General features: G+C 39.8%; 1 protein-coding gene across 1 annotated transcript in view; it reads left to right on the top strand.

Moving 5' to 3' along the window:
- Nucleotides 1-11,449, top strand: part of LOC109150737 — a 67,602-nt gene that overhangs the window by 40,796 nt on the left and 15,357 nt on the right. The window contains exon 4 of the mRNA XM_019298724.1: nt 1,161-1,167. The gene's annotated coding sequence lies outside the window, so the exon portion shown is untranslated. The remainder of the gene's footprint in view (nt 1-1,160; nt 1,168-11,449) is intronic.

Genomic DNA, 11,449 nt, shown 5'->3' on the forward strand with positions numbered 1-11,449 from the left:
GATTGCAGTAACTGGCAATCGTCTTTGGCTAGCTAGATGGACGCTGGAGCAGAGGACCAATAGGGATTCGCCATGGACACTGGTATGGATTCAGTTGCCCTCCTTGCCGATTCATTTATTCAATTCATATGCTCTAGCAAAAATTTGCGAGCCTCTTGGTCGGGTTGTGTCTCTGGACGCAGCTACGACTAGAAAAACAAAGCCAAGTGTGGCCAAATTGAAATTAGAGATTGATGCATCTAAGCCCTTTGTTGATCGAATTTGGATTGAATATGTTGGGGATGGAGGTATTGTGAGTGGATTTTGGAAAAAAGTAGAGGTGGATAAGCTGCCGAGATATTGTACAGGTTGTGGATGCTTTGGACACAGCCTTGCAGGCTGCCGGAGGTTTGGGGGTGGTGCTGGTATTTTGAAAAGAGAGGCTGAGAAAGCTAGCTCACAACCTGCTTGTAATAATGACCATGAAGGGCTGTATAGCCCTGTAGAGGGTAAAGAATGCACTCCAACTGATTGTGAAAATGTCTCTAAGAGGACTCCAGCAGATTGTGATATTGCACCTGTAACTGCTCGATAGAATGGCAAAGAGAATAAACTTGAACTTGATATGGAAAAAAGACTGAATCATGAGGCTAATGAAATCATTAAGGAGGCTGCAATGAGTCTTCTAGATGAAATAGCAGAAGTGGTGATGAATGAGAAGCCAACCTCAGAAAATCTGGAAAATGACTGTGTAGTTGAACAAGTTGCAGCTGAAAAACAGCCTATTGCTCCTATTGAAAACGGGGAAATGGAGGCTAAACAAGGGGTGGTAGAAGTGAACTCTATCACGGTTAGCCTGAAAATGGTTATATGATTGAAGATGGTAGCAGGCTATTAAAGCATATAAGTGAAGGTAACTCCTAATATATTTTTTCAGTGATAATACCTGTAACAAGTATTGGAAAGATGGTTAGCTGACTTATTTTTATGTTTTGAATTTCAGGGTAATAATGTATAGGGCACAGAGATAGAGAGATGGAGCAATCAAGTGTTATTTAAGGTGATTGTGATGAAAGTGATTGTTAGCTTGTTGGCAGCAGAAATTAAATACGGAGTAGTTAAAAGTGTAGGAAATTGTGGGTTAGAAATGACGGCGGATTCCATCTCTTCTCTTCTGCTAGGTAGGCTGTGTTGGTTTCTGATTTCTCATTAATGTTAATCATTTTCTTCATCTTGGCTTTGTAGGGATATTCAATCTAGCAGTATCCTTCTTGATGATAAATACGAGGTCAGGTTGGGAATGTTAGGAACATTGTATTAGGATTTTGATGATACCAATGTAATGTAGAAAAGTAGACCCCTAACCTTTAGTTCTTTTTAATCGCTGCTTTCATCCTAGACGAGAGTTGCCATAACTCCTCTGTAATTCGTGTTAAGCTAGACAAACACACGAAAATGAGTTATGACTAGATGTTAGGGTCTCCAAGGCGAAAGAAGACACGAGACATGAAGAACAACAACGAAAGTCAAGCAGGAGTTGTCAACAAGCACGAAAGGACAGTTTTTGTTAAAAACGATCTTTATCAAGCATTACTTCTCTTCAACAACGAGAAGAATGTTCCACCTGTCTGTTTTGACAACATCCTAGGACAATAAGGACTTCATCTTATGGGACACACTTTTCAAAGGCATTAAATGAAGATGTACCATCTCCTGGAGCTAAAAGACAAATCCTAATGCTTTCCATACCTTCAACGGCTACATGGTACAACCTCATTAATGGAGCATTTAATGCATGAAGCTCCCCGGTCCTTGTCCAATGGTTAAAGGGTTTTGAAAATTTCATCTCCCTCCAACGGATGAATTTTCATCACCTATAAAAACACACCTTCATCAGCTAAGAAGGTGCTGGTTCATTATCACTTGACTTACTCACTTACAAAAGCTCTTGAAAAGTCTACAATTTACTAAAAGCTTTTGTGAACCAGTTTTGAGGTGCTAAGTTACTTGAAGAATCATTTGTCTTACACCTCAAGGAAGTCTTGATATCTGTTTGAAGCAATCATATCTCAGAGTCAAGACCTCATCGTTGGAGAATACAAGAAATCATTTCTACCAACCTCAACTCAGGAGAAGAAGTTGATAGAGACGGAGTAAACTCGAGGAGTTGAAAAACCTACGAAGGCTGTCCGGCTTAGTGATCAAGGAGGTCTTTGTGTACTTGTACTAAGAGTGATAGTGCAATCCTTCCAACAGTTGTGGAAGAAGAGTGGAGTAGGCAACATTGGCTGAACCACTATAAAATCTCGTGTCCCCTCTAACTCTTTACTTACGCTTTTCTTTTTGCATTCATATCATTCCTTTATTATCTTTACCGAAAGTTTGTCTAATTACACAAACTCGTGCAAAGTATCTAAAACAAATCTATCTTATCCGCTGCGCCAAGACACTGAAAGGTGACGTTTAGGGCTTCTAACGAAAAGAGTCTATTCACCCGCCCCCCCCTCTAGACTCTCATCTCATTCTATCGGGACCAACAAGTGGTATCAGAGCCTATACCTTGATCGATAAAGGCTTTGCATTTACTGCCTGGTAGATCTCTATTCAAAAATCTCTTGAAAATCTTGCATATTTTCTTTGCACGTTTTTTTTTTAAAAAAAAAATGGAAAAGGAACATGCTCATCGCTCCAAACAACTTGCATTTAGTCTTGCTAAATTTGATGACTGGAAGTTAAGAATGCAGGCTCTCCTATGCTCCATTCATGATGAAATGTGGGACGTCGTAACAAGCGGACCAATCACAATCATGATGGCAAATGCTTAAGCAGCCGCACAGGGAGCAGGAGCTCCACAAATGATACTAAAGCCAAAAGACCAGTACTCCTCAGAAGAAAGAACAAGAGCGAATCTGGACAATGTAGCAAGAAATATTATCTACATCTCTCTGGATGATTCCCTGTTTCCCAGAGTTCGAAAATGCAAGAATGCTATGGAAGTGTGGAATGTACTAATGAGTTTGGGAGAAGGAGACGAGCAAGAAAAGGACAACAAGCTGACAATGGCTATGAAAAAATTTGAAGATTTCAAAATGCTGCCAAACGAATCAATCATGGATATGGAACTCAGATTCACCAGACTGATGGGCGATTTATTAGATCTTGGAAAAGAACTTACTGAGAAGGAAATGAATCTGAAGATCCTTCGTGGTCTACCTAAATCATGGGAAATGAAGGTTATTGCAATGAGGGATAGTCGAGACATGAAAACAACAAGCACTGCCAAAATTTTCAGTGATCTCAAAGCTTATGAGTTCGAACATGAACCAAAAGATGCCGAAGATTCAGAAACAAGAAACATTGCTCTCATGGCAAATCAATCAGCATCAACATCCAATAGGTCAAAATCTAACTCTTGTGATTTTTTATCTGATGAACAATATGCACTATTTGTCAGGAAAATGAAAAGATTCATGAGAAAGAACAACTTTCAAGACCCACAACGTTCGAGCCACCGAAAGAAGCACGAGAACTTCCCTCAAACCTCAAAAACTGAAACCATGGACTCTCAGCTGCTGTGCTATAATTGCCGAAAGCCAGGACACTTCAAGGCGAACTGTCCACATCCCTTAGTGAGCAAACATCAAGATAACAATGCTACCACAAGTCCTTCAAAAGAGACTGGAGAAAAATATAAAAGAAGCGACAAACCTGAATCATCAAACTCCAGAAAGGAAGGAAGAAGGAAGGCAATAGTAGTGAACGAAACTTCTGACACAGTCGCAACCGAAAGTAGCTCCTCAAGCTCTAGCTCAGAAGATGAAAGCGCTGATGAGGAGAAAGGACTGCTGTGCCTATTTAGTCAAGAGTCAGACGAACTATGTCTCATGGCAGATGAAGACGAGTTAAATTCTCATTCATCCTCTTGTTATTCAGCTGAATCGAGTTCTGTGAGAAGTCTTACCTCCAATGAATCTGTCACCGAAATGATAAGGAGGTTCAATGTGATAAATAGCACTTACTCCAAACTCATGGAGGAGAACTCTCGGCTCTTGCTTAGCTATAATGAACTAAAGCAAGTTCGTATTGAGAACAATGTGCTAGTCATTGCTAAGGAACAGCTTGAGAAAGATGTTCTCGCTCTAAAGGAGCTGTGCACAGCAAAAGAGAAGAGAGAGCAAGAACTGCTTGAAGTTTTGGATAAATTCAATAATTCATCCAACCTAATGGATAGAATGATGAATGAATCCAGACTGCCCGGGGAAAGAACTGGAATTGGTTTTAACCCCAGCTCCTCTTCACAAGTCGAATTGAACAAATCCGCGAATGCATATTCACACGAAAGCTTCGAGGCCGCATTTGTTCAAGGAACCACCCAGGTGTCTGAGCCTATGATGGTAGTTAACAATGTCGAAACACCACAATCAACAAGCCAACCGAAAGGCATGGCTGTACAACGAATTGTGGAATCTGGAAAGAAGAAATCTAGTAATGGCAATCCTAGACAAATCTATGTCAAAAGGAATGGACCAAATGGCAATAAACAAAATCTACGCCATAGAAAGGGTCAGCCTAACTGGAACACTCAATCCAATAAAAAGACGAATGTTAACCAGAGGCAATATCGTCCGAAATTCACACGAAAGAATCCTGCACAAGGAATCTCAAGAAGCGAACAAATCAGACAACCCGAAAGATCCTTCAAAAGATCTGGGTATGGCAATGGATGGACTAGGCCATCAGAAGGAGATTGGTTTGATTACCCAGAACCTCTCCCAAGAGCAGTATTTGAAATGGTTCATCTGCGTAAACAAACCAATCATCTCAAGCATTATGAAAATCTTCCTCAGGAAGATCAACGTAAGAAATATAATGCTAAAGTCTTTGCCAGCATCCATTATGATTATCGTACATCTAATGGATATAGAGGACCAAGGATGAGTCGTGGATACTCTAGGTTGATGTGGGTTCCAAAATTGACTGCTAACCCCCAAGGACCCGAAACTAAATGGGTACCTAAAAACACATAATCTTTGATGCAGGAAAAATAGGTCATATGGTATATTGATAGTGGATGCTCAAGACATATGACTGGTGACAAAACAATGTTGAGCAACTTTAAGGAATTAGATGGACCCAAAGTTATCTTTGGAGGTGAAAATAGCGGCAAAACTCGTGGAAAAGGGGACATCATCAACAAGGGAATAACAATTCAAGATGTCTCTTATGTTGAAGGACTGAAGTTCAATCTTCTAAGCACAAGTCAATTTTGTGACAAAGGATACAAAGTAGAATTTCTCAAAGACGAATGCAAAATCGTGAACACGAAAGATAACAAGACAGCTTTAACGGGACAACGAAAGAAGAATATGTATGTATTATCTTTAAATTCTTCTAATGCTAACGTTTGCCTTGTAGCCAAGAGTAATGCAGATCTCAATCAAGAATGGCACAACAAACTAAGTCATCTGAATTTGAAGACGATAAACAAGCTTGCCAAGAGAAATCTCGTAAGAGGGCTACCCGAAGCATCTTACACAAAAGATAAAATATGTGAGTCATGTCAAAAAGGAAAACAATTCAAGTCATCCTTCAAGTCAAAAGATGCAGATGCAAACTCTCGATCACTAAGCCTTCTACATATGGACCTCTTTGGACCAATTGATCCAGCAAGTTTGAGTGGAAGAAAGTATACTCTCGTTATAGTAGATGACTACACAAGATATACATGGGTGCTTTTCTTGAAAAAGAAGAATGAAACAGAAACAGTTCTTCCAAATCTTTTGAGACAACTTCAAATAGAAAATGAGCTCAAAATAATACGAATAAGATCAGATCAGGGAACGGAATTTGTCAACAAAGTCATAAAGGAATTTTGTGCGCAAAATGGGATTTTCCACCAACTTTCGGCAGCACGAACTCCTCAGCAAAACGGAGTAGCCGAAAGAAGAAACAGAACTTTGAAAGAAGCTGCACGAACAATGATCTCTTACTCAGGACTACCTAAGAGATTTTGGGCTGAAGCCATAAACACGACATGCTATACACAAAATAGATCCTTGATCAACAAATCTCACAACAAGACACCATATGAGTTATGGAAAGGTAAAACACCTAGTATCAGTTATTTTCATGTCTTTGGTTGCAGGTGCTTCATACATAACAACGGAAAGAATCATCTAAGAGCGTTTGACGAAAGAGCTGATGAAGGGTTATTCATGGGATACTCCTCTGTAAGCAAAGCATTCAGAGTTCTAAACAAACGAACAATGGTAATTGAGGAATCCATTCATGTCAAGTTTAATGAACAATCTGAGATGAACCCATCAGGATGTAAAACATCAATCAAGTCAAAACAAAATCCTCAGCAACCTGTTGACGAAAATACCTCAGACGAAGAAGACATACTCTCATCTTACACGAAATATCAACTAAAGGTTCCTGAACCCGAACCTATGTTTCAAGAAAAGGTTGGAATTAAACAGAATGATCCTACATCTATCACAAAATCTGAACCAATGATTTACATTGATCTACCTTATATTCCTGAAATGGATGCTCAAAATCAACAAGATGTTTTTGAACCAGACCTTCGATGGTTAAAAGATCATCCACCAGATCAGGTTATTGGAAATATTCAAGAAGGTGTAAGAACAAGAGCTTCCTTGCACGAAAGTATGATGGCATGTTTCCTGTCACAAATGGAACCAAAAACCATAGAAGAAGCTCTAAAAGACCCAGACTGGGTAATAGCCATGCAAGAAGAACTCCATCAATTTGAACGAAATGAGGTGTGGGAACTTGTTCCGAGACCATCTCATCAAAATGTCATTGGAACTAAATGGGTGTTTAGAAACAAAATGAGTGAAGATGGCTCATTGTTAGGAACAAAGCTCGTCTTGTTGCTAAGGGATATTTCCAGGAAGAAGGTATTGATTTTTATGAAACCTTCGCCCCTGTAGCCAGATTGGAAGCTATTCGCATATTTCTAGCTTTTGCAGCCTATAAGAACTTCAAAGTCTATCAAATGGACGTCAAGAGCGCTTTCCTAAATGGACTTCTTGAAGAAGAGGTGTATGTTGAACAACCACCTGGCTTTACAATCAATAATGAGCTTGAAAAAGTATATCATTTCAAAAAGGCTCTTTATGGCTTAAAGCAAGCTCCACGAGCCTGGTATGATACTCTCTCATACTTTCTTATCAATTGTGGCTTCACGAAAGGAGTGGTTGATAAAACACTCTTTCGTATAAAGGATAATGACCATATTCTTTTGGTACAAATCTACGTTGATGACATTATCTTCGGAAGCACGAATCCAATCTTGTGTGAGAAGTTCTCCAATCTTATGAAAGGCAAATTTGAGATGAGTATGATGGGTGAACTGAACTATTTTCTGGGTTTGCAAGTCAAACAATGCCCTGATGGAATATTCATAAATCAAGCCAAATATACCAAGGATTTAATCCGAAAATTTGGCATTGATGGAAAAAGTTCGGTTAAAATTCCAATGAGTACATCCCTCAGAATGGGCATTGATAATGAAGGAAAGGATGTTGATCAAACAAACTTTTGAGGTATTATTGGTTCTCTCCTATACCTGACAGCAAGCAGACCTGACATTTCGTTTGCTGTTGGTGTATGTGCACGATTTCAAGCTAAGCCGAAAGAAATTCACCTAAGTGCAACTAAAAAGATATTAAGATATCTTAAGGGAACGTATAGTGTCGGTCTCTGGTATCCGAAGGATGGATCATTTGATCTAGTTGGATACTCAGATGCTGATTTCGCTGGATGTCAGATTGATCGAAAAAGTACCTCAGGAACCTGTCAGTTCCTAGGATGACGAATTGTGTCTTGGTTTAGTAAAAAGCAAAACTCTATTGCCACAAGTACGGCTGAAGCCGAATACATAGCAGCTGGAAACTGCTGTGCTCAAATCTTATGGATGAGACACCAATTGAGAGATAATGGCATAAATGCACGAGAAGTGAGCATAAAATGCGATAATACGAGTGCAATCACCATTATGAATAATCCTGTGCTGCACTCTCGGACCAAGCATATTGACATCAAGTATCACTTCATTCGTGATCATGTCGAGAAAAAGGACATATCTCTTGAGTATGTTAATACTGATGATCAACTTGCAGATATACTCACGAAACCCTTAAGTGAAGCAAGATTCTCTTCTTTAAGGCATGAACTCGGAATGATTGAAATGACATAAAGCCAAGAGAATCAGATCTGCAGAGATTCTTGCTCTCGAAAATCAAAAGATTTGATCCATCCTCACACGCAAGGATCTTTATAAATGAGGTACACTATGAGAACAAATTTCTCATCTAACGAAAACTCTAGTGTTTGTTTTTGCATGTGCAGGAATGAGTACGGGAAGCGAAAGAACCATTACGGAGGCACGAGAAGGAAAGAGTGAAGTTCTCAGTGAGCCACTAGTGACTGAGCAACAGCTTAATTAGTTCCTTGAACACGCTCAACACATACGAAATCTTCTCCGTGACACGTCCGATAATGAGTCACGAGAATCCTTCTACTCTGTTGGCAACCCCATTGGATATATCAAAGAAAACAGTGTGCTGGAACTGAGCGATAGTTTTGACTACTCACCCTCAGGCACCCCCACTAAGATAACATCTCCTCTCAAGTCCACCGCAAGCAGCAAGAAAAAGAAAGCTTGAACAACTTTGTTAGGCCACGGTGACAAATTGTGGTGTTATCTTGTTCATGATCTTTTTAGTTTATGACTCTATCATGCAAATATGATGTCAGTATCTAAAAGATTTTGTTAAGATTCGCACGTTATCTTTTGCCTATATATTATTCTTCTATTTCATGAGCTTTACTCATTCACAAGATCTTAGAGAAGGATAAAGATTGCAGGGATGAATAAGGGGAAGGAAAAGAGCGACGAAGTTGAAAAAAGGGCCAAACGTCTAAAACATCATATGCAAGAAGCTAACAAGCTTCCGAATGCCACCATCATAAGGCTGGAAGAAGATGGGGAAAGGGTCATCGTAACCTACTCCATGCCCAACACAGCACCAAAGGACAAGGAAACTCATGAAAAATTGGTCAACGAGTCCAGGGCTAAGAAGGCATACTGCATGGAACAAGCCACTCGGCTTGCTAAAGAGAGAATTCTGATGATGAAAGGTTCTAATGAGCAAACATCTTATGAAGTTCCTCAACCTAGTGAACAATCTTCTGAAGATGTCACTATGGTTCACTCTCGGCCCTTAACTCAGTCACCCGAACCCACTCTCTCACTTGAGGAGTTGGATGAATATGCAAAAAAGGCAAATCTAACTGATGTGACCGAAGAGATGACTCGTCTGGAACTTCACGTGCCTTATCGTTTTCTCTAAGCTTTTGTATGCTGTACTCTCGTGACCTGGAATCCTCGTGATCTAATAAAAATGCTATCCTTTCGTACTTAGAATGACTGCTTATCTTGTCTATGCCTAACTTTATATGTTACGTGTCCAAATCACAGGAAAGCTCATCACTCATACGTTTTCTGGTCAAAAGGGCCATAATTTTATACGTTACATTCTTTTAAAAGTTCATTGAAGTTGGAGTTTCATAAAGAAACAAGTTAACAGTCAAAGTCTTGCTTGGAATTGATAACTCCTTGACTACAGTTATGAGCATTAATTGTAACGTTGAAATTAATGGGTAACAGACATGAGCTATGTGGATTTCTTGCTATAAAAGGAGGTGAATTCTTCACATTATATTCATCCTTTTTTTCTTTACCATGGCTCCAAAGAAAACTTTCACCAGAGGTGATTCTCACAAACTGAAAGAAGGTGCCAGACGTCTCAGGGAGGAACAGGGTGACCTCTACCCTGGTAACAGTCCACAAGCACCAGTGGAAATTCCTTCTGATTCCGACTCGTCTCTTGATATGACGGGCTTTATTGTTGAAAGTGAAGAGAAGACTTCGAAAGATCCTACCAAGATTCCAGATCGAGACTATATGGCTTTTCTGGCACAAGAGGACTTAATGGAGAAATATAATCAGGATGAAGAACCTGAATCCTCATCTGGCTCAAACTACCCACGAACCGGGAAATGGTTCAAGCAAATGCTGGGAAATTTGAAAAAAGGCCAAAGGTGAACCATCTGGAGTCAAGAAAAACGAGAGGAAGAAAATTTGACCTTTTGTCTGTTGTATCTTATCCTATGTACCTTCTTCTCTCGGTTCTATGAATAATAAAGTTTAATTGGCTCTGGTTTCCTTTGATCGAGACTTTATATGTCTTATCTATCACCTGTCTAAAAATCTCGAATCAAGGACAAAATTCTTGAAAAAGAATATATTCCCTAAACAGTGTCTTGGTTAAGACAGTTGGACACATCTTTTGAGAGGTTCGGTCTCTCTATTTAATGGACCCTCTCAAGGATAGAGGAAAAGAAAGGCACTCTCATCCGAGAGCTTATCTGAGACTGGAAAAATGTCTCACCGTGATCTCGGGAACTCGGTTGAGAAAGGTTCATCATCTGAGAAAGAACCTGAAATCTCAGAGTTCTACTCTCTTGTTGAACTTACCCCTCTTCTAAAGCACGAAGAAAAATATCGTGCACTGTACTCTTTTGCTAAGGCCAAGGTAATGGCTGAACTAAATGACATGGAGAGACGAGGTCTCTCTAGAGAAACCTTGGGAGCAGATCATGAGACCCTCATTGCTGAAGTCTTTGCTCATGAGATCCGAAAGAGGGAATACCTTGAGTACGAACGAAAGAAGAAGGGTAGCAATGTGTAGAAGGGAAGTCTGCCTACAAATGCACGAGAGATTGTAACTTTTGATGTTGTGCATTGTTCTGTGTAATAATTCTCTCGGGAGAAGCATTTCTGTTGATGTAAAAAGGACCTGTTCGACTTTATCTGTCTTACAAGTCTGATGTTATGAAATCTCTATCATCTTTCGGGTTTGGAATCATGACTAAATATGCTTAATGCTTTAAGCTTTTATTTCCAACCGTTCAGATGAATCCTAATGGGATCATGTGGCCGAGAAAAGTGGTCCACTTCCCACTTTGTCTGATACATGATGTGACGTGCATTTAATGCACCCATAAGCACTCGATTGATTTTCTCTCACCTCATTAAATGAGGGAATGATCGTTTTTGATCTGCACACGATCTTATCACTCCCCCATGTTGATCAGTTACCTTTTTTGGAGAAGAAGAACCGGGAGTGTTTTTGAATTTTAAACCATTCATCTCTAAATGGACCATCCATACCCGGATACCCGGAGTTCTATAAAACCCTCTTAAACCTTCTTGATCTTTTTACCCTACCTTTCTCACACTTTTCTTCATAACCCTCTGGTCTCTCTCAAATCCTCAACTATGGCAGAACATCCACAAGCATCACCATCTAATCCTGAACCAGAAACTCCTTCCAACCTGGAAGTCCCAAGCTTTCCAACTGAGGACCTGAGATTC

This window comes from Ipomoea nil, unplaced genomic scaffold, assembly GCF_001879475.1.
Source record: "Ipomoea nil cultivar Tokyo-kokei standard unplaced genomic scaffold, Asagao_1.1 scaffold2280, whole genome shotgun sequence".
Classification (NCBI taxonomy): Eukaryota; Viridiplantae; Streptophyta; class Magnoliopsida; order Solanales; family Convolvulaceae; genus Ipomoea; species Ipomoea nil.